Source organism: Sciurus carolinensis, chromosome 16 (assembly GCF_902686445.1).
Source record: "Sciurus carolinensis chromosome 16, mSciCar1.2, whole genome shotgun sequence".
Classification (NCBI taxonomy): Eukaryota; Metazoa; Chordata; class Mammalia; order Rodentia; family Sciuridae; genus Sciurus; species Sciurus carolinensis.
Window position 1 is genome coordinate 53,770,747 of NC_062228.1, and position 27,732 is coordinate 53,798,478.

At 39.5% G+C, this 27,732-nt stretch overlaps 1 pseudogene; it reads left to right on the forward strand.

The window, feature by feature from the left end:
- The first annotated feature begins 1,021 nt into the window (after positions 1–1,021).
- LOC124966141 (voltage-dependent anion-selective channel protein 1-like) lies at positions 1,022–20,361 on the forward strand (annotated as a pseudogene).
- The last annotated feature ends 7,371 nt before the right edge of the window (positions 20,362–27,732 follow it).

Sequence of the window (27,732 nt, forward strand, 5' to 3'; positions counted from 1 at the left end):
AGGGACTCAAAGCTGACCAAACATGCAGTCTGTACTAAGAGTCCATGTTTCCTGGACCTTACCTGACTGCAACACATGCTGGGAAAACTGCAGGGACTTCACAAACTTTTCTGCAAAGCAAAATTACTATTAGTATTTAAATAGATCATATTGCTAAAAAATATTGATTGCCACATATCATTACAAACCACATTTGCTCTTTATTTGTGGATTAAAAATCATCACTCATTTCTTTTCCTTACACACAAATTGGGGCAGGTCTCAGATTGGAAAGGCTCATGTCTCTTTCATGTAATGGTAATAGGTGAACAGACTTGGCCTGGAGAATTTTCATCCAGAATGGCTCATTTGTGTTCCTGGGAAGTGGTGCTAAGTACTATTTGGGAGCCTAGGCAAGCCTTTTGACTGGGGCCCTATGTCTCCCACATGGGCCTTTTGACAGGGCTCCTTGATCTTCTTTGCAGACTGACAGATGAGCTCCATGAGCAATTTAAAAAAATTGTTTGTTTTTGTACTGGGGATTGAACCCAGGGGTACTTTACCACTGAGCTTCACCCACAGCCCTTTTTATTCTTTATTTTGAGATAGTATCTCTCTAAGTTACTGAACCTCACCTCAAACACTCCATTCTCCTGCCTTAACCTCCCAAGGTGCTGGGATTTTAGGTGTGTGCCACTGTATCTGGTTCATGGACAGGTTTTCCTAGAAGCTTGTGCAGTAGCCACAAAGCTTATGGTCTACTTTAGAAATTAGCCTTGATGGTGGAAAACCATGCCATTGACATGAAACTCAGATCATTTCCAACACAATACTCAGGGAAATCCCAGATTTAGTGGGGTCATGGGACAAATTAGAATTCACTCTTCATTGGGAAAAATAGGAAGCATTTGTGGCCATCTTTCATCTACCAGATACATGGAAATTCAATATTAAAATAAACAATATTCAGTCTCTGTGCCTCAGCCCCTGTGGTACCGACAGCACTCCCACAGCTCCTGTTGCCACCACCTCTGAGTAGAAAATGGTTGTGTCTGCCACATACGATGAGCTTGGTAAATGGTCCAGGGACATCTTTACCAAGGACTGTGGATTTGGCTTGTTACAACTTTTTTTTCAAAACAAAATCTGAGAATGGATTGGAATTACAATCTCAGGATCAGCTAACACAGAGACCCCAAAGAGACAGGCGGCCTGGAAATAAGTACAGGTGGACAAATGACACCTGATGTTTACAGAGAAGCAGGACAGTGACAACATCCTAGGCAGTGAGGCCATGGTGGAAGATCATCTTGCTCCTGGACTGACACTGACCTTCAATTCATCCCACTCACCTAACACTGAAATCAGCTAAAATCAAGACAGGATATGAGCAGGAGCACATCCACCTGGGCTGCAGGGTGGCCTCTGACATCCCTGAACCTTCCACAGAACATCTGGTGTTGTGCCAGAGGGCTGTCGGTTGACTGACAAATCAATTCTGAGACTGCATGTCCCAAGAGACTCAGAGCAACATCACAGATGGCTACAAGACTGACAAGTTCCAGCTTCACACTAATGTGAATAATAGAACCAAGTTTAGTGGCTCCATTTATTAGAAGGTAAACAAGAAGTGGGAGACCACCATCTATCTCTCCTGGACAGGAGTAAACACCTGCTTTGGAATAGCAGCAAAATATCAGATCCACCCTGAAGCCTGCTTCTCAGTAAAAGTGAACAACTCCAGCCTGATAGGTTTAGGATACACCCAGATCCTAAAGTCGGGTGTCAAGTTGGCATGGTCAGCTCTGCTGGATGGCAAGAATTTCAAAGCCAGTGGTCTGAAACTTGGTCTAGGACTGGAATTTCAAGCAGAAACAAATACTGTAACATGGTTAATTATAAACTATTTTGCAGCATAGCTACCTTCAGAATTTAGTGTACCTTTTAATGCTATATGTATGTGATACAAGAATTGGTAAAAATCAGCAATGTGAAGAGAGAGCCTACGGAGTGGGAGAATATCTTTGCCACTCATACTTCAGATAGAGCACTAATTTCCAGAATATATAAAGAACTCAAAAAACTCTACACCGAGAATACAAATAACCCAATCAACAAATGGACTAAGGATATGAACAGACACTTCACAGAAGATCTACAAGCAATCAACAAATATATGAAAAAATGTTCACCATCTTTAGTAATAAGAGAAATGCAAATCAAAACTACACTAAGATTCCATCTCACCCCAAGTAGAATGGCGATTATCAAGAATACAAGCAACAATAGGTGTTGGAGAGGATGTGGGGAAAAAGGTACACTCATACATTGCTGGTGGGGCTGCAAATTAGTGCCCCCACTATGGAAAGCAGTGTGGAGATTCCTTAGAAAACTTAGAATGGACCCACCATTTGACCCAGCTATCCCACTCCTCGGCCTATACCCAAAGGATTTAAAATCAGCATGCTACAGAGATACAGCCACATCAATGTTCATAGTTGCTCAATTCACAATAGCCAGATTGTGGAACCAACCTAGATGTCCTTCAACTGATGAATGGATAAAGAAACTGTGGTATACATATACAATGGAATATTACCCAGCTATAAAGAGTAATAAAATTATGGCATTTTCAGGCAAATGGATGAAATTGGAGAATATCATGCTAAGTGAGATAAACCAATCTCAAAAAACCAAAGCATGAATGATCTCTCTGATAAGCAGATGATGACACATAATGGGGGGTAGGAGGGGGGCAAGAATGGAGGAAGGAAGGACTGTATAGAGGGAAAAGAGGGGTGGGAGTGGTGGGGGGGAAGGAAAAATAACAGAATGAATCAAACACTATTACCCTATGTAAATGTATGCTTACACAAATGGTATGCTGTTACTCTATGTACAAACAGAAACAACATGTATCCCATTTGTTTACAATAAAAATAAATTAAAATAAAAAAATGTTATCTACAATAACAGTCCTCTCCCCAACCAACACTTTAAAGATGTCACTCCATTTTCTTCTAGCATGCATAGTTTCTGAAGAGAAGTCTTCTGTAGTTCTCTTTTTTTTCTTCTGTAGTTATTTTTCTTTGTTATTGCTGTTTTATTTTGCCTGTTTTTGTCTACTTTGTAGATTTTATCCATACTGGGTTTTCAGCAGTTTGGATATGACATACCTAGGTGTTTTCTGGTTTAGTTTATTGGTTTTTGTCTTGTTCTGTATTTTCTTGGTGTTCTATGAGCTTATTTGATCTATGGTTCAGTCATAATTTTGGAAAATTGTTGATGGTTTTTTTTCTAATGTTTTTCTCCCCAGTTTTTCTTTCTCCTTATGGGATTTCAACTATACATGTATTATCCTACTTGATAAATTTTCACACTTGTAGAAGCTTATTCTTAAATTTTTCCTTTTTTGTTGCTTTGTTTTTCTATTTGTGTAATTTCTATTGATTGATCTTCAATTTTGGAGATTCTTTCCTCACCTGTTCAAAGTCTACTGGTGAGACTTTAAAATACATTGTCAACATGTGTTACAAAAAAAAATCATGTTAGACCTCAGGTCAATGAGGATTCAACTTTAAAGTATTACCATTTCAGAGGTATAGAGGAAACCGAGGTTCAAAAAAAGTCCTTTCAGTTGTAGATTTGTGTGTAAGAGGCCTTGGTGTCCCTCTACAGATTCTCTCTCTCTCTCTCTCTCCCTCTCTCTCTCTCTCTCTCTCTCTCTCTCTCACTGTCTCTCTCTCTCTCTTAACGTATAAATGCCTGGAAGTGGAAGCTGGTAATATCTGGGCACTTTGTAAACTGCACTGAGTAAATGAGTGAAGTGTGACTTCCTGGGAGTCACACTCTGGCTTCCTAATCCTCATGGATGAGATGCTCGTGGTTGGTGGTGTGTACAAACACATCTGAAGGGACTTTGCTTAGACATATCTTCATGACCTTTTTCTGTCCTAGTGCATCATGACCTTTTTTATACCACAAATAGTCTTCAGGGGGTGGTTGCTCTTTATTTTGTGCCATTTTGGGGTGGAGTGTGGGTGTAATGAAGCATGTAATTCCAGACTTCATTCCTTTTCATGTTTTTTGGCCTTTTCAACAGTGTATGAAACAGCTTCCAGGAGCTCCAGCTACAGTCTGGGAAGAGGCTGCATGATTGTGATCCACAGTGACAACACTAGGAATCTACACTGGACCTCTGTTGTACTCTACCACTCAATTTATTTTTTAGCAGTTTCATGGGGACACTTTACAGGCTTCCATTGTGTGTGGAATTGGATCTGGCCCTTCAAATAATGTAATTAGCATCACTTAAAACTTGAACATTAATGAAACCTTTAAAAATTTAATTCATTTTTAAAAACAGTTTTAAGTTTATAGAGAAATTAGGAAACAAATAACAGTTTCCATATACCTCCAATCTATTCTCCACTATTATTATGTTCTTTTTTTTTTTTTTGGGGTGCTGGGGATTGAACCCAGGGTCTTGTGCTTACAAGGCAAGCACTCTACCGACTGAGCTATCTCCCCAGCCCCTATTATTATGTTCTTAAATCAGCATGGTAGTTTGTTATACTTAATGAAGCAATATGGACACATTGCTACTTACTAAAGCCCACACCCTCTTCAGAATTCTCAGCGTTGCTTTCCAGAGAGGGAAATGAGAGGTCTCAGGGGAACAATTGAGGGAGTCAGAACCAGTTTCCAGGAGTTTGATCAATGCCCAGAGCTGTTGGGGGGTGTGTAGGGCTGAATGTTGGACCTGGCATGAGACAAGTGAATGAACCAGAGAGCCCATCAGAGTGGCTGTGTCCCATGCCACCCTCCACCCAGCCAGGAAACACTCCTTCCCTGAATCCCCCTTCACTTTTTAGGAGCATCCTTTCCTGCCTTTCCATCTCTGGATCTCAGACTGCACAAGACCAGTTCTCAGGAACACTGCCCACTCCCCGAGCACCTAGCTCTCCAAATGATCATCCCCCAAACAACACTGTCCTTAGATCTCCAGAACTACCTTACAACATGCCCAGGCAGGAAACACGCCTACAAATCAGCCCCATACCAACCCATTCTTTCCCCCATGGCTGATTTGCTACCCTGCCCACCTGTGGTTAGACTCAGGGAGTTTCTAGTGACTAAAGGATGATGAATAGGGAGGAGGGAATTTGTGGGGGGATTGGACTCCCACATAGCCCAGAACTGCAGCCAAGCCAGTTGCTCTCTGCCACACACATCTAATGCATCCCTGGGGAGGGCTGGCCAGCTTCCAGGTGAAGGAACCAGATCTATTACACATGGAGAGCTGATGTGTGGACTAGACCTCAGCACATTTTACCCATCTGGGGTACAACCACACCTAATGCCACACTTCTGGAAATGCTCCTCCAGATGCACAGGTCTCCTGGGACAGATGACTTAGAGGCAAAAGGTCCCAGCTGTGGACTGTGACTGCAGCACTCCTTCCACCATCAAGGAAAGAACCAGCTGGGAAGCCTGCTAGGCTCCAGGAAGGAGGGAGCATGGAGACAGCTGCTCTGCATCTGTGTCTCTCTGAATCCCAATTTCAGAAAGCCTCTCTTTATTAGAAAGTGGATACTGGGGATTTAACCCAGGGCTCTTTACGCCAGTCCTTTCTACTTTTTATTTTGCAATAGGATCTCTCTAAATTGCTGAGGTTGGTCTTGAACTTGAGATCCTCCTGCCTCAGCCACCCCAGTTCCTGGGATTACAGGCATGTACCATCATGCCTGGTTCTCTTTATCTTTACAGATTAAAAAGAGACTCATCCAGGATGTGCAGCAGATGCTCTTTGGCAGGGGCTTAGAGAGGAGTCTGGGCCTGGGATATGGGGATGGGCAGTTTACATTGCAGCTTTAGGAACTTCCAGCTCTGAGCATCATTTCTTATAATTTGAAGAGCAAGGTAAGGTGGTCCAAATGTTTTAACTGTGATAAACTGAAAAGAATGGTCTTCCCTTGTCTTTACTTCTTGCTGATTGTGGGATAAGTCAGTGTATAGGAACTCTTTCCTTATTCATCATCTTGCCTTGAGGATTCCCTAAGGAAGAGCTTAGGGTATGTTGGGAGTAGAGAGATCTGATGCCTGAGAGGAGGGCTGTGTACTTACTAATAGAATTAATTTTTCTGCTGGTCTCCATCTTCCTCCCTGGGCTAGGCAGCCTTGACCATGGTCTTCCATGTGATAAAGTTTGGGGAAAAATCTGGAGCAAAATTCTAGAGTTTGTTCTGGATGCAACCTGAGGCATTTGTTTTTGTTTAAGGAGGAAGTGTTACAGGTGCCTCAGGTGTGTTTGACCATCCCTCAGCCTCAGGCTACTGTGTGCTTAACTTTGCAAGAAACAGCACTCAGAGCCCTGGGGACCTGAATCTCTTTTCTTTACTGATCTCAGTTCCCATCAAGGTAACAACCTCATGCTAGAGACCACTTCAGCCATGATTAGGGAATGGAGAGCACGTTTCTCATCTGTCCCTGGATTCTGCCTGCAGGAGGGGTGCCGACTGACTGGAGCTGTCCAGTCAGTACTGCTCAGAGCAGGAGGTCAGATAAATGCCTCCCTGGACTGTGGAAACCCATGCACATTATTGACTCTCCCCAGAGGAGACAAGAAGTTGGTGGGTGCATGGTTTTGTTTCAGGGCCCACCACAGGGACCAGGCACTGCCAATGCTAAGAGGATAATGTCCTGTCTCTCCCTACGTTCCCTCCATCTGGTCCTTCTGTTGATGACATTGTTTTCTCTCTCTCCCCATCCTCTGTGATTTTTCTCTGTCATTTTCACTTTTTTTCAATATTAAACAATATCAAGTGTTTTCTTCAAATACACTTGAACACCAATAGAGATAATGTAGGAATGAAGTATATTGAAAAACACTCATCTGCTGACACGCCAAGGGCTGGTGATCGCCATCCCATGTCCTCTTTCCCCAGAATAGATTTCATGGGCAGGGCAGCGTTTGCATTCTCCTCTGTATTCTGAATAGCTACCTGCATATAAACGCCTGTGCATACATTTCACATTCCCCTTCATGTATAAAGGGTAATATAACATTCTCTTGAAATGCTACAAGACTACAGATATTTCTTAGGGTTGCCAGATTTGCATTTTATGAATAAATTGTAATTTATTTCATTTGATCATTTTGAAATCATTTAATTTATTCCCTTTTTTCTGTATTGCCCTAAAAATGCTGCAATGATTATCTTTTAAAATTGTTTTTATTTGTTCTAATTGATTATACATGATAGTAGAATGCTTTTTGACACATTGTACACAAATGGGGCACAACTTCTCATTCCTCTGATTGTACAAGGTGCAGAGTCACACCAGTAGTGTAATCATACATGTATATAGGGTAATAATGTCTGTCTTATTGAACCACCATTCCCATCCCCACTGCCCCACCCAACCCCTCACTCCCCTCTGCATAATCCAAAGTTCCTTCATTCTTCCCTACCCACCCCCCACTAGGAATCAAAATCCATTTATCAGAGAAAACATTTGGTTTTTGTGTTTTTTTTGGGATTTGCTTATTCCTCTTAGCATGATACTCTCTAGTATAGAAGTTTCAGGTCAGTCAATGTGCAGAGGAGTAAAAGTCCTTTGAGTGAGCAAACTCCTCAGGACAATAAGGCCTTCTGTTTGAATGGATTAGAAACACTCTGCAAGTCCTCTCTCCTTGAGGCCTGGAGACATTGTCTTATTATAAGAACCTTTGGTACTAGTGGACTCTGAGGAGCAAGCAAGTTATGTGGTCTGCACATGTGCAAAGCTACCTGCACTATATAATCTAGGTAACTTGGGATGACCATGGGATAGATAATAAAACTGAATTGGCTTTCCCACGGGAATCACTTCTTGCTATACACCATCCTGTGTGCTTGCCTCTTTATTTGCTTTCCCCTTAACCTTTACAGCTGGACCCCAATTCACCTTTACAGTGGTGCCCTGAGCTGGGACATTTGTGGGTGTGTTGATGGGAGAAGGGAATAGCTTACTTCCTGGAACAGGCTTTGACACATTGCTCATTCACAGGTACTGATCCCACTGTAGAGCTATGGGAAATTCCCTATCTGACGCTCAACGTTGTCATCAGGCTGAACTTTCCTATTTGTTTTGTAAGGCTAAACATTCTGTAAGTAATGCAGAACTTGCTGCTTTGCTGTCTGAAGTAGATTATTGCTGTCCATGGTATCTGGAGAGTGGGTCTTTGAGACCCAAAGATTGGGAGGACATAGGTAAAAAATTTCATGAGTAATGGTGGGTTTCTATACCTGTGTTACATGCTTGGTATTTGCGTAAAGATGTTCTCTCAAAAATAGCCTTGACAGAGTCACAAACTTCTCTGGTAGTCTCTACAACTGAAGTTTTTTCTCAGTCACCTCCTTCTTCTTCCCCTCTTCCTTATCCTCTGCAAGTCCAGTCTTGTTTATCTGAGTGTCTCAGGCAGGAATGTGAGGAGGGAGAAACTCAGATATTGGCTGTCTGCCATATTAGATTAAATAATGGTAATCAGCCAGAATATGAACAATTGCCTTTTGCTGCATTTAAAGAATTAAGAAGGACAATGTTGGAGAGTGGAATTAATAGTAATTTCATGCTCAATATGATAGAGAGGCACTGATGAAATGGTTACTTCTCCTGCCCAAAGTACAGTGTTTTTTACAAGAATACTCTGATTAAGCCCATGTTCAAGCTGAGGATACTGCTTAGGGAAATGTTAATATTGATTATGATGACTTGTTTTTTGTGGGTCAAAGAAGCACATTACAATAAGCTCAGTTACCCACAACTGCCTTTGCCCAGATTAGAACCTTAGTTTGTAAAGCATGGAGGAGTACTTTGCTATAATTCAACAAGTCTCAAGGGAACCTTTTATTAATTTTCTTAACTGATTGTCTAAAGCTATTGGAAGACAAATAGACAATTTGGAAGCTTCCAATATTCTGAGCAAACAACTAGCTTACAAAAATGTCAACCATGATTGTAAAGAAGTAATGAAATCTATTTACCTTAAAGTGGATACTACACTTTCTGATTTAATAAAAGTATGTCACAATGTTGAAACTGAAAGTCATAAAGCAGGTTTACTGACCACTGATTTCAAATCCCCTGATAAACTTTGTTACAATTATAGAAAAACTTGGTCATTTTCAAAAGGACTGTAAGAGGGCTGGGGGTATAGCTCAGTTGGTAGAGTGCTTCCCTTGCAAGCACAAGGCCCTGAGTTCAATCCCCAACAGTGCAAAAAAATTTTGTAAGATTAATAAAAGGGTCACAAAAATGACCCAATCAGAAATGTCCAATCTGTCCTAATGGATTTCATTGGGCTAATCAATGCAGATCTAAAACAAACATGTTGGGAAACCCAGTTATGGGTAGCCTCCTGACCCAGGGCCAAAGGAGGAGGAACTCTTTTCACCTGCAAATGCAAATGTCTCCTGCACAAATGTTTTGGATTCAAGCAGAAGCTCCTTCAAAAAATCCTTCCATGCCACTAGAGGAAACACGGATAAATTCAGTTACTGTTGAGGATGCTCAAATATGTCTCCCTGCAGAAGTTTGTAAAATTGCTACCCAAATTCAAGGACTTCTACTCAAAGATACCATTAGTTTAATTTTGCACACTCCCACAGTGCTAAAGAAGGAAAATTTATAATTCCTGGAGTAATCAATTCTGATTATGCTAGTGTTATATACATTCAAGTTTGGTCTCATATGCCTTTAAATCTCCCCAAGGGATCCTCCATAGCTCAATTAATTGCCATTCCTTATATTACTGTCCAACAACTCCTAAATGAAAGAGGGAATACAGGATTTGGGTTCACTTTTACTGGAGCATGTTTAAATATTACTGAAAATGGACCAAAGTTAACCCTCTGCTTAAATGAACAGTGAATCACAGGGTTATTGGACACCAGTGCTAATTTTACACTTTTACCTGTCTCAGTGTGGCCTCGTACATGACCCTTACAAAGGGCCACCCTGGTTTGGGGCACGGGAGGCAATAATGAACAGATACTAAAAGTTCTGTATGGTTATGTTCTGCCCCTTCCAGTCCACAACAAGTTATTACTCAGATTCAACTGTACATTGTGGCAGTTCCCTTTCTGTATGGGACAGAGACATCTTACCCAAGTTACAAATGTCTGTGGAGTCGCGGTTTTATAGGGTCCTCTGAGAATCCAACCACCTTGCCATTAAAATGGAAGGTCACCACTCCTGTCTGGGTAGGACAATGGCCACTGTCAAAGAAGGAGGTGGTAGTTGCAGAGGCACTCATTCAAGAACAGTTACAGTTGGGACATATCGAACCTTCTACCAGTCCATGGAATATGCCCATTTTTACCATAAAGAAAAAATCAGGGACATGGAGATTATTACAAGATTTAAGAGAAATTTTAAAAATGTGTACAACTAATGAGTCCACTTCAGTACGGATTGCCTAACACTAGACTTTTTTTTTCTTAATGATTGGGAAAAATTTGCCTTCACAGTTCCTGTTTTCAATTATCATCTATCAGTGGAAAGTTCTTCTTCAAGGTATGTTAAATAGCCCCACATTATGTCAATATTTTTTGAATAAGGTTCTTCTGCCTTTCCAACAATTATTTCCACATATTCTTGTTTATGATTATATGGATGATATTTTGATTGCTGGGCCAATACTTACAGAAGAGACTTTAAATTACAACACATTCTATTACATTCTGGCCTCCTTGTGGCCACAGAAAAAATTCAACAACAACTCCTTACTAATTATTTAGGACATAAAATACTCCAATGTTATTCCATTCCTTATATTCCCAGATTGACTCTTTCTTCCAAATTTTCCTGACTTCATATGCAATAATTTTTAGGACACTTATATTGGGTCTGACAATATATTTCGTTAACTACTGATAGGCTGTCACCTTTTTTTCAACTGCTGAAAAAGCAACATAATCCCACCAGTTTTTTCCAGGTAACTCCTGCACTGACTGCAGCTCATCAATCTGCTAATAAAAAATTATCTACAGTTTTTTAAAATTTATTTTTATTATAAACAAATGGGATACATGTTGTTTCTGTTTGTACATGGAGTAAAGGCATACCATTTGCGTAAGCATACATTTACATAGGGTAATGATGTTTGATTCATTCTGTAATTTTTCCTTCCCCCCACCTCTCCCACCCCTCTTTTCCCTCTATAAAGTCCCTCCTTCCTCCATTCTTGCCCCCCTATAACCCCCCATTATGTGTCATCATCCGCTTATCAGTGAGATCATTCGTCCTTTGAATTTTTGATATTGGCTTATCTCACTTAGTATGATATTCTCCAATTTCATCCATTTGCCTGAAAATGCCATAATTTATTATTCTTTATGGCTGAGTAATATTCCATTGTATATGTATACCACAGTTTCTTTATCCATTCATCAATTGAAGGACATCTAGGTTGGTTCCATAGTCTGGCTATTGTGAATTGAGCAGCTATGAACATTGATGTGGCTGTATCTCTGTAGCATGCTGATTTTAAATCCTTTGGGTATAGGCTGAGGAGTGGAATAGCTGGGTCAAATGGTGGTTCCATTCCAAGTTTTCTAAGGAATCTCCACACTGCTTTCCAGAATGGTTGCACCAATTTGCAGCCCCACCAGCAATGTATGAGTGTACCTTTTTCCCCACATCCTCTCCAATATCTATTGTTGCCTGTATTCTTGATAATCGCTATTCTAATTGGGGTGAGATGGAATCTTAGTGTAGTTTTGATTTGCATTTCTCTTATTACTAAAGATGTTGAACATTTTTTCAAATGCTTGTTGATTGCTTGCAGATCTTCTTCTGTGAAGCATCTGTTCATATCCTTAGCCCATTTGTTGATTGGATTATTTGTATTCTTGGTGTAGAGTTTTTTGAGTTCTTTATATATTCTGGAAATTAATGCTCTATCTGAAGTATGAGTAGAAAGATTTTCTCCTGCTCTGTAGGCTCTCTCTTTGCATTGCTGATAGTTTTCTTTGCTGAGAAGAAGCTATTTAGTTTGAATCTATCCCAGTTATTGATTCTTGCTTTTATTTCTTGTGCTATGGGGGTCCTGCTAAGGAAGTCTGATCCCAAGCCAACAAGTTGAAGATTTGGACCTACTTTTTCTTCTATAAGATGCGGGGTCTCTGGTCTGATTTTGAGGTCCTTGATTCATTGTGAGTTGATTTTTGTGCAGGGTGAGAGATAGGGGGTTAGTTTCATTGTGTTGCATGTGGATTTCCAGTTTTCCCAGCACCATTTGTCAAAGAGGCTATCTTTTCTCCATTGCATATTTTTGGAAACTTTGTCTAGTATGAGAAAATTGTATTTATTTGGGTTTGTGTCCGTGTCCTCTATTCTGTACCATTGATCTACCTGTCTCTTTTGGTGCCAATACCATGCTGTTTTTGTTACTATTGCTTTGTATAAGGTTGAAGTTCTGGTATTGTGATACCCACTGCTTCACTCTTTCTGCTAAGGGTTGCTTTAGCTATTCTGGGTTTCTTATTCTTCCAGATGAATTTCATGATTGCTTGCTCTATTTCTGTAAAGTACATCACTGGGATTTTAATTGGAATTGCATTGAATGTGTATAGCACTTTTGGTAGTATGTCCATTTTGACAATATTAATTCTGCCTATCCAAAAACATGGGAGATCTTTCCATCTTCTAAGGTTGTCTTTAATTTCTTTCTTTAGTGTTCTGTAGTTCTCATTGTAGAGGTCTTTCACCTCTTTTGTGAGATTGATTCCCAAGTATTCTATTTTTTTTGAAGTTATTGTGAATGTGGTAGTTTTCCTAACTTCTCTTTTTGAAGATTCATCACTTATGTATAAAAATGCATTGTATTTATGATCATTAATCTTATATCCTGTTACTTTACTGAATTTACTTATGAGTTCTAAAATTTTTCTGGTGGAATTTTCTGGTTCCTCTAAATACATAATCATGTCATCAGCAAATAGGGATACTTTGAGTTCTTTTTTCCTATTCATATCCCTTTAATTTCCTTGGTCTGTCTAATTTCTCTGGTAGAGTTTGGAGTACAATGCTAAATAGAAGTGGTGGAAGAGGGTATCCCTGCCTTGTTCTGGTTTTTAGGGGGAATGCTTTCAGTTTTTCACCATTTAGAATGATATTGGCCATGGGCTTCACATAGATGGCCTTTACAATGTTAAGGAATGTCCCCACTATCCCTATTTTGTCCAGTGTTTTTTAGCATGAAGGGATGCTGTATTTTATCAATGCTTTTTCTGCATCTATTGAAATAATCTTGTGATTCTTGACTTTAAGTCTGTTGATATGGTGAATGACATTTATTGATTTCCTGATGTTGAACCAACCCTGCATCCCTGGGATAAAACCCACCTAATCGTGGTGCACTATCTTTTTAATACATTTTTGTATGCGATTTACTAAGATTTTGTTGAGAATTTTTGCATCAATGCTCATAAAGGATATTGGTCTGAAATTTTCTTTCCTGGATGTGTCTCTATCTGGTTTAGGTATCAGGGCGATATTGGCTTCATAGAATGAATTTGGGAGGGTTCCCTCCACTTCTATTTCATTAAATACTTTGAGAAGTATTGGAATGAGCTCTTCTTTAAAGGTTTTGAGAACTCGGCTGAGAACCCATCTGGTCCCGGACTTTTTTTTGTTGGTAGACTTTTGATGACTTCTTCTATTTCATTACTTGAAATTGATCTATTTAAATTGTGTATGTCCTCCTGGTTCAGTTTAGGTAATTCATATGTCTCTAGAAACCTGTTGATGTCTTCTAGATTTTCTATTTTGTTGGAGTATAGATTTTCAAAAAAGCTTCTAATTACGTTTTTTATTTCACTCATTTCTGTAGTGATATTTCCTTGTTCATTCCGAATTGTAGTAATTTGGGTTTTCTCTCTTCTCTTTGTTAGTGTGGCTAAGGGTTTATCAATTTTGTTTATTTTTTCAAAGAACCAGCTATTTATTTTGTCAATTTTTTCTATTGTTTCTTTTGTTTCGATTTCATTGATTTCAGCTCTGATTTTAACTATTTCCTGTCTTCTACTACTTTTGGTATTGCTCTGTTCTTCTTTTTCTAGGGCTTTGAGCTGTAGTGTTAGGTCATTTATTTGGTGATTTTTTCTTCTTTTATTAAATGAGCTCCATGAAATAAGTTTTCCTCTAAGAACTGCTTTCATAGTGTTCCAGAGATTTTGATATGTTGTTTCTTTGTTCTCATTTACCTCTAAGAATGTTTTAATTTCTTTCCTGATATCTTCTGTTATCCATTCATCATACAATAATGTATTATTTAATTTCCAGGTGTTGGAGTAGTTTCTGTTTTTACTCTGTCATTTATTTCTAATTTCAATCCAATTTGATCTGATAGATTACAAGGTATTACCTCTATCTTCTTGTATTTGCTAACATTAGCTTTGTGGCATAATATATGGTCTATTTTAGAGAAGGATCCATGTGCTGCTGAGAAGAAAGTGTATTTGCTCTTTGTTGGATGGTATATTCTGTAATTGTCCATTAAGTCTAAATTGTTGATTGTGTTATTGAGATCTATGGTTTCTTTTTTCAAGTTTTGTTTGGAGGATCTGTCCAGTGGTGACAGAGGTGTGTTAAAATCACCTAGTATTATTGTGTTGTGGTCTATTTGATTTCTGGCATTGAGAAGAATTTGTTTGATGTATGTGAATGAGCCACTGTTTGGGGCACAGATATTTAAGATTGTTATGTCTTGCTGATTTATGCTTCCCTTAAGCAGTATGAAATGTCCTTCAATATCTCTACTGACTGACTTTGGCTTCAAGTCCACATTATCTGATATGAGAATGGATACTCTGGCTTTTTTGCTGTGTCCATGTGCATGGTATGTTTTCCCCCATCCTTTCATCTTTAGTCTGTGGGTATCTCTTTCTATGAGATGAGTCTCTTGCAGGCAGCATATTGTTGGATCTTTCTTTTTAATCCAATCTGCCAGTCTATGTCTTTTGATTGATGTGTTTAGGCCATTAACATTCAGGGTTATTATTGTGATATGATTTGTATCCCCGGTCATTTGGCTAATTTTTTTGGACATGACTTGATTTCTCCTTTATTTGGTTGTTCCTTTAGGGTAGTGCCTCCCTGTGCTGATTTACATCATTGTTTTTCATCTCTTCCTCATGGAATATTTTTCTGGTAATGTTCTGTAATGCTGGCTTTCTTTTTTTAAATTCCTTTAGCTTTTGTTTATCATGGAAGGATTTTATTTCATTATCAAATCTGAAAGTAAGTTTTGCTGGGTATAAGATTCTTGGCTGGCATCCATTTTCTTTCAGGGCTTGAAAAATGTTGTTCCGGGCCCTTCTAGCTTTTTGGATTTGGATTGAAAAATCTGTTGATATCCATATTGGTTTCCCCCTGAATGTAATTTGAGTCGTTTCTCTCACAGCCTTTAAAATTCTATCTTTATTTTGTATGTTAGGTATTTTCATTATAATGTGCCTTGGTGTGGATCTGTTGTGATTTTGTGCATTTGGTGTTCTATAAGCCTCTTGAACTTGATTTTCCATTTCATTCTTCGGATTTGGGAACTTTTCTGATATTATTTCATTGAATAGTTTGTTCATTCCTTTGGTTTGTTTCTCTATTTTGTTGGAATACAGATTTTCTAAGTAGCTTCTCATTATGTTATGTGTCTCAGTGGTATATATTTTAAATGATACAAGAATAGCACAAGAGAGACCACTACTACCTTTGAATAAAGAATGTCCACTATCCTAAAACACAAACAAATAAAAATAGGCCAAGAGCAATCATGGAAATTCACTAAAGACACAATCAGGGTGCCTGAAGTGCTTCTGCAAGCCTGAAATTGCAGTTACAAACGCCTCCTCTCAGAACTATTGTCTAGGCTTCCTGGGCTTTAATGTGGTCTAGGCCATTCTTTCTGAGCTGTAGAAGAGAGCTCATGGGAATTCTGCGGCACAGGTAGGATGACTCTATACCCACAAGATAAGTGGCTAACTGTTGGACCAAGAGTAAGAGCAAAGACAGACAAACCATTTCAGCATGGGAAGGGTGTGTTGTTGAAGCCCAGGGAGGCAAAGTCCCACAGACATTATGGCATCCAGTTAAACCTCTAGAGAATGAACTGGTCCAGTTTCTACTAGCACCAGCATAACCACATTCCTCCCTCCAGGTCATGCTGCCCGGCCTCTCCTGAGAGCAGCTCATGCTGGGAAAACTCCAGAGACTTGGCAAAACTCTCGACACTCCTGAGTGAGAATCATGATCTCCACTTCTCTGGACAGTGGAAGTCTTAACAGAGAGAAGGATTTTGGTCAGAATGATTGAAAGCCCTTTTTATAATGAGAAATGAAATTCCTATTAATAATTAAATAGAATTGTTTCCCTGAAAACACTGATTTATGGAGTGTAATTACAAAGCATCTTTCTTCTTTTATGACATATCTAAAAAGCAACAATCATTTAATTTTCCTCACACATATGTGTTTCCACAGCTCAGTGGGGAAGGTTCATGTGTCCTTCATACAGAGGTAATGGGTGGACTGATTGGGCCTGGAGGATTTGTTTCCAGATGGGCTCATTCGTGTTCCTGGGAAGCTGGTGCTGGGTGTCATTTGGAGGTTCAGTCTAGGCATTTGGCTGGGGCCACAGTTCCTCCTACATGGGCCTCTCATCAGGGCTATGTGGGCTTCCTCACAGCCATGAGCAAGTTTTCCAAGAACCATAAGCAGTAGCCACAAGGCTTATGGTCTGTCCTTGATTTTGGAAAGAACATCACTGACATGAAAATCATTTCACTTTCACCCCATTCTATGAGAAAAATCCAGAAGTAAGAGGCAGGGACTCGATTCCACCTTTCATTGGGAAAAAAATACAAAGAATTTATAGCTATCTTGAATATACTGCATACATGGAACTTTTAATTTTTTAAAACCAAAATTCAGTTTTTAGAATAGTTTTAGATTCACAGAAAAATAGGAAAGCATACAAAGGTTACATACTTCCTGATTCCAGTTTCCCCCAGTAGTAACTACTTACATTTGTGTGGTACATTTGAAATAATTAGTGAGACACAATTCCTACAGCATTACTAACTGAAGTCCAGGGTCTATACAAATTCCTTCATTTCCACCTAGTGCCCTTTTCTGTTGAGGGTACCACATCTGCATTGGGTTGTCAAGTCTCTTCAGCCTCCTCTTGACTGTGACAGTTCTCAAGATTCTCCTTGGTTCTGAGACTTGACAGTTTTGAGAAGTACAGGTAAGGCATTTTATAGCAGGTCCTGGTACTGGAATCTGTGTGAGGTTTTTCTCATGAGTACACGTGAGTCATTGGTTTGGGGGAGGAAGGTCACAGAAGTAAATTGCCACACTCATCACCTCAGAGCAACGTGGCTCACAACTGATGACTGTGACGCTGATCACCACACAGATGGAGTATTCTTTAGATTTCTCTACTGTAAAGTTACTTTTTCTATCCCCTTTACATACTGTGCTCTTTGGAACCAGGGCCTTATTTGCAGCTACACATCAGGAATGGAGTTATTCTCCCCATCCTTGAGGATGCTGTGTCCACATAAACTGCTTAGACTTCTTCTGCACTGGGGATGTGCCATTTCCTATTTATTTACTTATGCACACATACAAACATACATACCAGTCTGGATTCAAGCATATTTATTTCAAATGTTGGATTTGTCTTAGTCCATTCCTGCTGTAGCAAAATACCTTACACTGAGTACTTTATAAACAACAGAAATTTATGTCTCCTGGTTCTGGCAGTGGCAAATCCAAGGTCAAGGTACCAGCCAGATTCCATGTCTGGTGAGAGCTGCTCTGGGCTTCAGAGGTGGTGCCTTGTTTTGAATTGTTTTTAAATGGGGATTTTTGTATGTTTCCCAGGCTAGTGTTGGACTCCTGGGCTCAAGTGATCCTCCTGCCTCAACCTCCTGAGTAGCTGAGGCTGCAGGTGTGTGCCACAATACCTGGCTCAGATGGTGACTGGCTGTGGTGTCTCACAGGGTGCATGTTAGTTTTTATAACTGTAACAAATACCAGAAGTAAATCAACTTCATGAGAGAATGTGCTTCCTTGACCCACAGTTTTGTAGGCTCTAGTGCATGGTCAGTGGGCCCCACTGCTCTGGGGCCTGTGATGAGGCAGCCTGGATGGCAGGAGTGCCTGGCAAAGGAGGCCACTCACCACATGGCAGCCAAGAAATTAAGGGAGGAAGGGGTCAGGGTCTCAGTGTCACCTACAGGGACACGAACCCACTGACCTGAATGCCCATGAGTAGGTCCCAACTCTTATAGTTCAACCACGTCCCAACAGAGACACACACTTGGGACCAAGCCATTAACTCATGGGACTTTGGGGGACATTTCAGAACAAAACTACAGCAGAGTAAACAGTGGAAAGGTGACTGCAGACTCCCTCATTTCCTTTATACAAGCAGTAGTTTCTATCAGGAGGGTGGAAGAGTGACAACCTAATCTCTTCCTAGTTCCCACCTCTTGATACTGTTGCACTGGGGGTTAAGTTTCACACCCATCTGGAAGGGACACAAACATTCAAACCACACCTTGGTTATCAGTCAATATCACCTAACTTGTTTTTGCCTTAATGGTTCCAATCTTGTCACTGAGAGCTTTTCTAGTGGGCTCCTGAGTCCCCAGACACGTGGTGATCAACGTGGGCGTTATGAGTTTTATATGCATGGTTTTTTCACTGCCTAATTTCCTGGCACCCCATGTCCCTGGATCAGGTTGTATGCTTCCCACCCACAGCCAGAATCTCACATTTCTCCAAAGGCCCTGCAGCTTGCTTTCACATATTTTCCCTTATAAATTTATTCTGTGATTATAGTTCATTAATATTCAATAAATATTCTCACTTGATGAACTTAATATATTCAGAAATATATAGAAGTGAAAACAATAATCTTAATTTAAAAGTTACATTTTGCCAACTTATATTGCTATATTGTGTGCATGTATGAATATGTAACAACAAATTCCATCATTACATACAAGTATCATGCACCAATAAAAAATGTGTACTGTAAAAAATAAAGTTACATTTTATTGAACGGGGTTTCTGCCTTGGAGGGGTTAGGGCCATGGTGTCACCTATACACAGACACTGGGGACTCACTCGAGGTGGTGGTGAAGCAAAATCTATTTATAGTGCGCCAATATTTTGCTTACATAGACTATGCAGCTGCTTACATGAGGGGAGGCTTTTTCTGCATCAGCCCATGAAAAGGTCATTAACTCCGCTTATCGCGGGTGTTTCAAGGCCACAGGCAAGCATCACAAGTCCACTGGATGGCTTCAATCCAGCCTGAGTGGTGGGCCTTTGCTCACACCATTGACTCAGTGACTGCTTCCAAGTATGCCTGTGGGACATTACCTACAACATTTCATTCTATCTTCCCCGAAACTTGACATAAGACAGGTCATGGGCGCCTTTCTCTATCTCCCCAACCTGTGCATCTTCTCCGTTGACCTGGCTTCTATTTCTCTGATGCTGGGAGCACAGGCAGGGAGGACGGAGGCAGGAAGCCTCCTCCCTGATTTGTAACATTAGGGTGATCGTCCACTGACACCGTGGACATCGCAGACATGTAAGGCTGAGAACCTTGCGGTGGCATCTGGTTTCTGCAGACACCGGGAATGCCAAGGATCTCTCATCTGAGCTTCCCTGGAGAAGACAGCAATGGCTATTCACACCCCTCCTTGTCTCCAGAAGGTCCTTGAGCCAAAGCCAGGCTGCCACTGAGCTGGCTGGGGCCTTGCACAGGTAGGTGCAGCTGGAGCAGATGCGCCCCGCGGCTGCAGTTCTCCAGGTGCTGGGTTTACAAACGCAGGGCGCGGCCTGGAGTCTCCGGTGCCAGGTTGTGGGCGGAGGCGGACATGAAGGCCCCCCGAATCACACGTGTGTACTTTGGTTCTCTCAGTCTAAGGGGGTGCACGCTGTCTCCAGTCCTCAGGGGGACGCACTTTAGTGACTTGCGTAGGCTGCAAAACCAGGGGCGCTGCGATTCTCTGAGTTCCAGTTTCGAGGCGGGGAGCTCCAGTTTCGACTGCGGGCCGACATCCAAGGGGAAGGGTGGCCACTTTTCAAACCTCCAGGGCCGCACTCGCAATTTCTTTACGTGACATCTTTAGAATTTTGGCAGGCAGTGAACTCCCTCAGCCCCCTGCACCCAAGCAAGCCCTACAGTAGGTGCCTGCGCACTCGGGGTCTGCGCCTCCCTCCGTTCCCAGAGCATCTTTTGCTGCCCCCTAGTGTTCACTACTGGTGTTTCGCCTTGAAAAATCAGGGAGAGGGCGGCTCTTCTGAGAGAATGTGAATGTGACATACAGCTGTTTGATCCATTTTTAACTCGCCCTTGACCTCACGCTTAAATGATTCTGTAACACACACACACACACACACACACACACACACACACACACACACAAATATAGAAAGGATAAAAGCCCCAGACTAATTGCTTAGTGTGGGAATAGTTCATTGATACCCATAGAAAGTAATTTCCTGTGGTTTACATTAATTTTGTTAATCCAAGTTCATGAAAGTGTTGGAGAAAACATTCACAACAGATTTTAACATCTCTGTGGTTAGTTGGCTTCAGGTTATCTTATCCCAACACTGTTTCTTTGGTACCATCCTAAGGATAAAATAAAGTAAAATGAAATGAAGGTGGAGTGTGTTATCAGGCAGCATCTGTTATCATTAAAAAGATCCTCTATACAAATATGGACTGTGAGTACACACACAGCCCCAGGGTACCTATGCAACTTGGACTTCAGAAAACAGTGTAAGAAATGAGCTCTGGATTCCCTGGGAGGAGTCTTTTGTCCCTGCAGCTTGTGTTGGAATCTTAAGGGCTGATACCAGCTAATGGATCCTGCGTGCATTGGACAGTTGTTTGCTGGGCTAATTTGCACCATAAAGGCTGCCAAGGCACCAGATATGAGCGTGACTTAGTGACTTCCAGTATTACCAGCCTCAGCCACCATTTCTCTGCAGTGACATGAGACACTCCAAGTGAGAACAAGTTGGCTCAGCTGAGTCCTGGGAACTGTGAGAGGGGAGAACAAAGTTATTGTTGCTGCCTCCAGTCAGTACATTTTGGGGTGGTTTGTTAACATAGCAGTTGATAACTTGAGAACTTCCACCAAAAAATAACAGTATGAATTATATCTATACCAAGGTATTTTAGGGCTGAAAATCCAGAAAGTCATCCAGCACAGGTCCAGAAACAGAGTAGAAGGAATTCAATAAATATGGTATTTTGGTGCTAAAGAGAATTGTCCTGAATCCATCTCTGGAAAAATGGGTAGGGAATAATTTGTGGAAGAGTTTGCCATAAAGCAGAATCTTACAGAGTGGAGAAGTTGGGGAGACAGAGGTGGATGACATTGAGATATCTAGAACATACCTCAGTGCTCCCTTTTGAAGGCTGATACTATAACACTTCGGTGAACACAGACTGCAAGATCAGAGTCACTTGGCAGAAGTAGGGATTTTCTTCATTGTGCCCCTGGAACTAAAAATGTACCTACTCCTCAAAGGTTTGCAATATCTGAAAAATTATGCTCATCTCGCATCTACTGGCCCTTAAGGCATGGATTCAGAGTTAATTCCCATGTAGAGTTTTCTCATTCCCACAAATTCTATTGCCTCACAACACCCTCAACTGTGGAGAGCAGTGACAGAGGATGGGAGAGCAGTGACTGAGATCGGGGGTCTCTGATGACCTCATGGCTGTGGCATGCCTGGTGCCTGGGAATGTTCCTGTGCAAGGGCACAGGATGTTCAGCTGCCGTGGCAATGCCCTGGCATGAGGACGTTGTACAAAAGTCCTGTCAGCTCTGACCTTGATCTGAGGCACACAGCTCCTGGGAAGGAGGGAATTCTTATACTAGACAACTACAATATTCATCAGCTCTGCTTCTCCTGAGCCTGCCCACTTCACAGTAACTTTAAACAATGGACCTCCTTGAGACCTGCACAAAGCTCCTAACATTGCACTTTGCAACTGTGAAAAAGCTACATAGATGTCCTAATTTCTGTAACTTTCCTAAATACAAAGAATAATGGTTGCATAGTCTTTAACTTGATAATGAACGATTATCTAAGGAACGATTGCTGGTGTAACTCTTTAGATCTGCATCTCCATCAGAGAGTACAGCTCACCTAATCCCGGCTTAATTGGCAAAATCTGTGTTTGTGAATCTTTATTTTCCAATCCCCCTTCAACCCTTGCCAGACCTGAGAGTTTGGTCGCTCTGGTCATGGTGGTTGGTGGCCCGTGCTGATCCAGACACAGGGGAACTTCCTCAGCCATTAGAGGAGATGCTCCCAGAGGCGGGCCACATAAGCACCTCCTCAAGGCAAGGGGGTTAGGGGAGTGAGTAAGGGTCAGGTGTAAAGTGTGGGAAATACAGGATCCACAGAAAGGGTCATTATGTGTCTGTCCTTAGAGATATGCTTAAGAATAGAGGTAGTGTTGTTAGAAGCTCAAAGCTGTTGCAATTTGTAAACTTTATTACTAAAACTTGCCCCTGGTTCCCTATAGAAGGAGTGGTAAATGTAAAGACATGGTTGACTGGCACCCTGCTTAAAGTTATGCTTGTAGCTTGAGGAACAAAAGAGAAAACGGGGCTCTTTAGAGAGAATATAAACTATGACACCATGCTTTAAGAGAATAGTCTTATAAAAGAAAAAAATGATTACAGCAGTTTTCCTTACCTCTTAATTTCTACTGGATCTCTATCCCTCCTAGTCTTATATTTAAAAATGTAAATTACCCAGCCTGCAGGATTTACAAGACTTATGAAAAACCAGTTAAGACATAAGGAAAAAGTGTCCCTTTTTAAATTCCAATGACTTGACTGGCTATCTTATCTGTTTTTAGCTGGTTTCCTTAACCAGTTCCTCTCTAAATCTACAGCACAGAAAGAGAAAAGTGAAAAATTCTGAATGTACAAGCTTTCTTTTGCTAAAATTTCTTCCTCTTTTTCTCCTGAGGACTTCACAGGCTTCCACATTGTTTAGATATCTGAATTGTCTTTTATCGGAGCTAAAAGTACACTCTCACCTGAAGAAGATGTTAGTATTGTGGCCATGTAATTTTTTTTTAACAGAAAACCCCATTTTTAAAAATTCTACATATTAATGTACTTTTTGATCAGTATTATTTTATCTAACTATTAAGGTTTTTACACTCTTTTCTCCAGGGTCAACTTTTAAATACCTTCAAAAATTCTTTTTAAATAAATCCTAAGGAGGACATCAACATGGTGATGTTGGGAATGAGTCTGATAACTATCAAGGACAAATAGCTGGTTACCTGAAACCTTTGATTCCAATGTCCTTCATGGTTGTTAGATTTTGTATCTGGCATTTCCAATTGGACAGACCTATCCTATATTTAAGTCCTAATATTAAATTCTGATGGGCTCTATTTTAATTTATAATAGGTTAAATCTAATAGATGATTTAATATACATCAATAACATTACCTCCTACCTGTGGAGCTTCACTTAAAAAATGTACAAAATCTTTGTTTCTTGTCTGTTTTTTGTATGTGTGCACACCTGTGGATTGTGTTGTTGGATCTATGTATTATGTACATGGAATCAAAATTGGCACTTAGACAAATGAGTGCTCAACAATTAAAATTTAAGTAAAGATATGGTTCCAAATAATTTAATTCAAATCAAATAATCAGATAAAAATAAAGACATCTTTAAAATTCTAACTCACAAGTTTTTCTAGGTGGTCAAACAATTAATACAGTGTTGATTTTTATAAGATGTCTATAATGTGATGTAATATCCATTGCTTCTAGAATTTTTCTCCAACAGGAAAGAGATGGTTAATACTGCTTATACACTTGTCTGATATTTTTATTTTACAGTTAAAATGAGTAAATTAGATTTAACATAAATGGAATTAATCTTCATAAATGTGTTTTTTAAATAGATAAATTTAAAAAGGAGGTTAGGATTGCTTTGTTTCTGGGTCTTTACTAAAGCAAAATTACTGAGTTAAAGTTCTAACAGGTGTAATTCTATATGCAAAGGCTCCAAAAAGCTTTCAGTTGTGTTTCATTTAAAGCACTGTAAACAGCATAAAGTAGTTCATCTTATTGAGAGGAGTAATGGAACAAATTCAGAAATTTCATAAGGATTGTTTCAGAATGTGAATTTAAAAAGGGATCAATGGCTAGGAAAGAGGTATAAGATTTGTGAAGGGAAAGAGATTGAAGGTCTGAGTACATGACAAGAAGGTCTGAGTTCATGACAGGAAAGTTTGTGTAAATCACAAAAAGATTTGTGTCAGTTGTAGGTTTGTAAAGATGACCTCTTCTCCAGACACAGGTAAAATATTCATCTTATGATGTGAACCAAAGTTTAATCCTGTATATGTTAAAGTAATAAATATTTCTTAAAACATTAATTTGCTCCTACTTATCAAGATAGTTTCTCATGCCTGTGGTCTTATTAAAAATAAATCAATAAATAGATAAACCAGTCTTTATAAAAATTATTGTTTGTCCAACTCTGGTTAAAAAATAACTATTATTTTAGAGTATTATGCTACATTCCAGATTCTAAATTTTTCTTCAAAAGTTAAACTTGGTTAATATAAAAAACATCAGTGCTGTTAACTTGTTTCTTTGTATTCTAAAAATATTCATATAAAGTCTTTAAAATAGAAAGTTTAGGAGAACATTTTACAAAGCTGATGTTCTCTGTAATAGTGATCTATTATAAAAATAACAAATTAATTAAGAAATTATGTGATTTAACATTATGTAATGAGATAAAAATAATTTGTCATAAATTATAAAATTTTGTGTTACTCTCTACACTGAGAGGTAAACTTAAATATATTTTTAATAGACAATAAGGAGAACCTGGTTTATTAAAGTTTGATAATATGAGATGTAAACACATTTTTCCATTTTTGCACAAAAGAGTATTAAAAGCTCTCTTGCCTTTTAATTCATATTTCAGATGTAATGTTAAATTATGTTAACTGATTCATATGGACTCCAAATGATGTATTAATACTTTATAAAATAATATTTAAGAAAGAGATTAAAGATTAGTTCCAGAAATAAAATACCTTATCTAAGATTTGTCAAGAGGTCACACCTCACTTGAGTTAAGACTCTGCCTCTCACCTTATTCTATGTTAAGTTAACCACTAAATTTCACTTAAAGTTAGGTTCAAAAGAAAGATTTTTTTGTTATAATAATTAGTATAATCTTAAAATACACAGGAAACATAATATATAGCTAAATAAAAGTTTGGGATTACAAAAAAATCATGTTTATCAGTTCATAGAAATTATGCAATCTAAATATGTTTTTAACTCTTATTAACTTTCATTTTGTATTTTCCTTGTAAACTTTGTAACTATTGTCTATTAGTTCCTTACAAAAATACAAAAGACCTTTCCTTTTTATATTTGGATAGCCTAATTATAGAACACTTGATTCTTCCACAAAACTTACAAATTACAGGTGATGTTTTACATATTCTCAATGATTTCCAAAAGTTACCAGAAGATTTTAACTGGTTAGGGCTTACAATTATCTACTGCAGATTTGAGGCCTTTATTGATATATTATGTGGAGACCCTTCTCTGGGCTCTCCTCAACAGCATACTACAGAAGCAATGGCTGCCTTAATGAAAGTTGAAACTGCTATTAGACTGCACAACTTACTAAAATTAATTTACAGGAGCCTATACATGTGTTGATGTTTTCTGTTTCTCATACCCTACAGGGGTCATATGGCAGTCTTCAAAATTTTTAAATGGCACCATCTTGTCTAGTCTCCTCCAAAATCTTTAACGCCATTTCATAACTTTGTTAAAGAAAAAAACTGAGCCCTCTTTCATTATGGTGCCCTTTTCAGTTTAATGCCTACATCAACTTTGACAATCCATACTTGCCTTCCATGTGACTTTTACTAATTTTCCTGGCCAGTAAAAAATTCACATCAAGTTATTTCCCACTGTTTGGCTGCTTTTGCTGTGCTGGGCTGTCCATTGCCAATGAAAACTGATAATAATGCTCCAACTTATACTAGTTTATCTGTTCAACAATTTTGTGATCATTATCATATTGAACACTGAATTTGCATTCCTTATAATCCTCAAGGCCAGGCAATTGTAGAGCAAGCTCATTTATCTCTAAAGTTACTGTTGCAAAAACAAAAGGGGGAAATAGAACCCCACAAAATTGTTTAAATCATGCTCTTTATATATTAAATTTTCTGAACTGTGAGGTTGAAGGTCCCATGGCAGAGGAGCAACATGTGGCTCATACAACAGTAGGCTCAACAGGTCTGGTCTGGAGGAAAGACTTACAAACAGGACAATGGAATGGACCAGATCCAGTGATTATGTGGGGTAGAGGTCATGCTTGTATCTTTCCAGAAAGTGCAGTTCATACTCCAACCACAGTTCAAATGATTGAAGCTCACACCAGAAGTGTTGATCCTGGTACCCACCAAGAAAGAGATGTTGGGGAAGAAGAAGAAGAGAACTCGCTGACACCAGAATGCTGGTCAACCAACATGGGGACTACAGAAGAATCTGACCTACCAGGCTGAACAGATGGTAAATCAACAGGGAAATACAAAGTCTTTTGCCACAATGCTTGTGGCCATGCTGGCTTTATTAAGCTATCAGGTAAGTAGAGTTTATGGTGAAATTTACTGGACTTACTTTCCAGATCCACCCTTAGTACACCCAGTGATTGGACTGGAGAATCTGTTCTATTTACTAATGATTTTCAGACAAACACATTACACCTGTCCATTCAGATGGATTGAATTATACTGGATACAGTGGAAGTTGGTCCCACAATAACATACCAGCTGTTTAAGAGTGATCCCAGAAGATAAGACAGCATATGGGGGAGCCAAGGTAGCTCAACTAACTGGTCCCTGGGATGTAACTAAGAATGGGACTGCTTGATGACATAACCATGTTTCCCATGGTACATCCACCAATACCTTACTGTCCTAATCATACTACTACAGAATTGGATGCCATTCCTAAATGGATGGAGTGTGCCAACAATTGACCTGTATATTATAATATCTATGGCAGTGATGAATATATTTTGGATTGGTCTCACAACATTGATGAGAAGCACTTATATAAAATATGACTCCTGGAGGATTTATAAGTAACTTTCTGACCTTCAGTTGTGGTGACATACAAAGAGATCTTTGGCATTTGATAGCCGCCCTAGATTTTGTTAACTTTACTAGCACTCCCCTACCTGATCTTGTAAGTAAGGATTGTAAAGTGGCTCCTTGTTATGGTTGTGAGCCTCTGTACAATCCCCTTCTGTTTTAATTACTGGAAATATAAAAATAAACAGGATAAGAGAAAAGTATCATGTAACTTGTTATAACTGTAATTTGACTAATTGTATTACTATGTATAATAGATGACAAGGAACACTTGTGTTAAGATGATCTTCTTTTATTATGACTCCAGTTAATATTTTAGAGCCTTGTATTCCAATACTGGAGTTCATATTCTACAGCAGAATCCTGTCCAGTTAGATAGACACCATCATGCCTTGTTATAATTGAAGTAGTCACCTTAATATTTGCTTTAGTTTCTGTTGTGACTGCTGCTATAGTTTTACCCAAAAGCATACAAAATGCTCAATTTGCT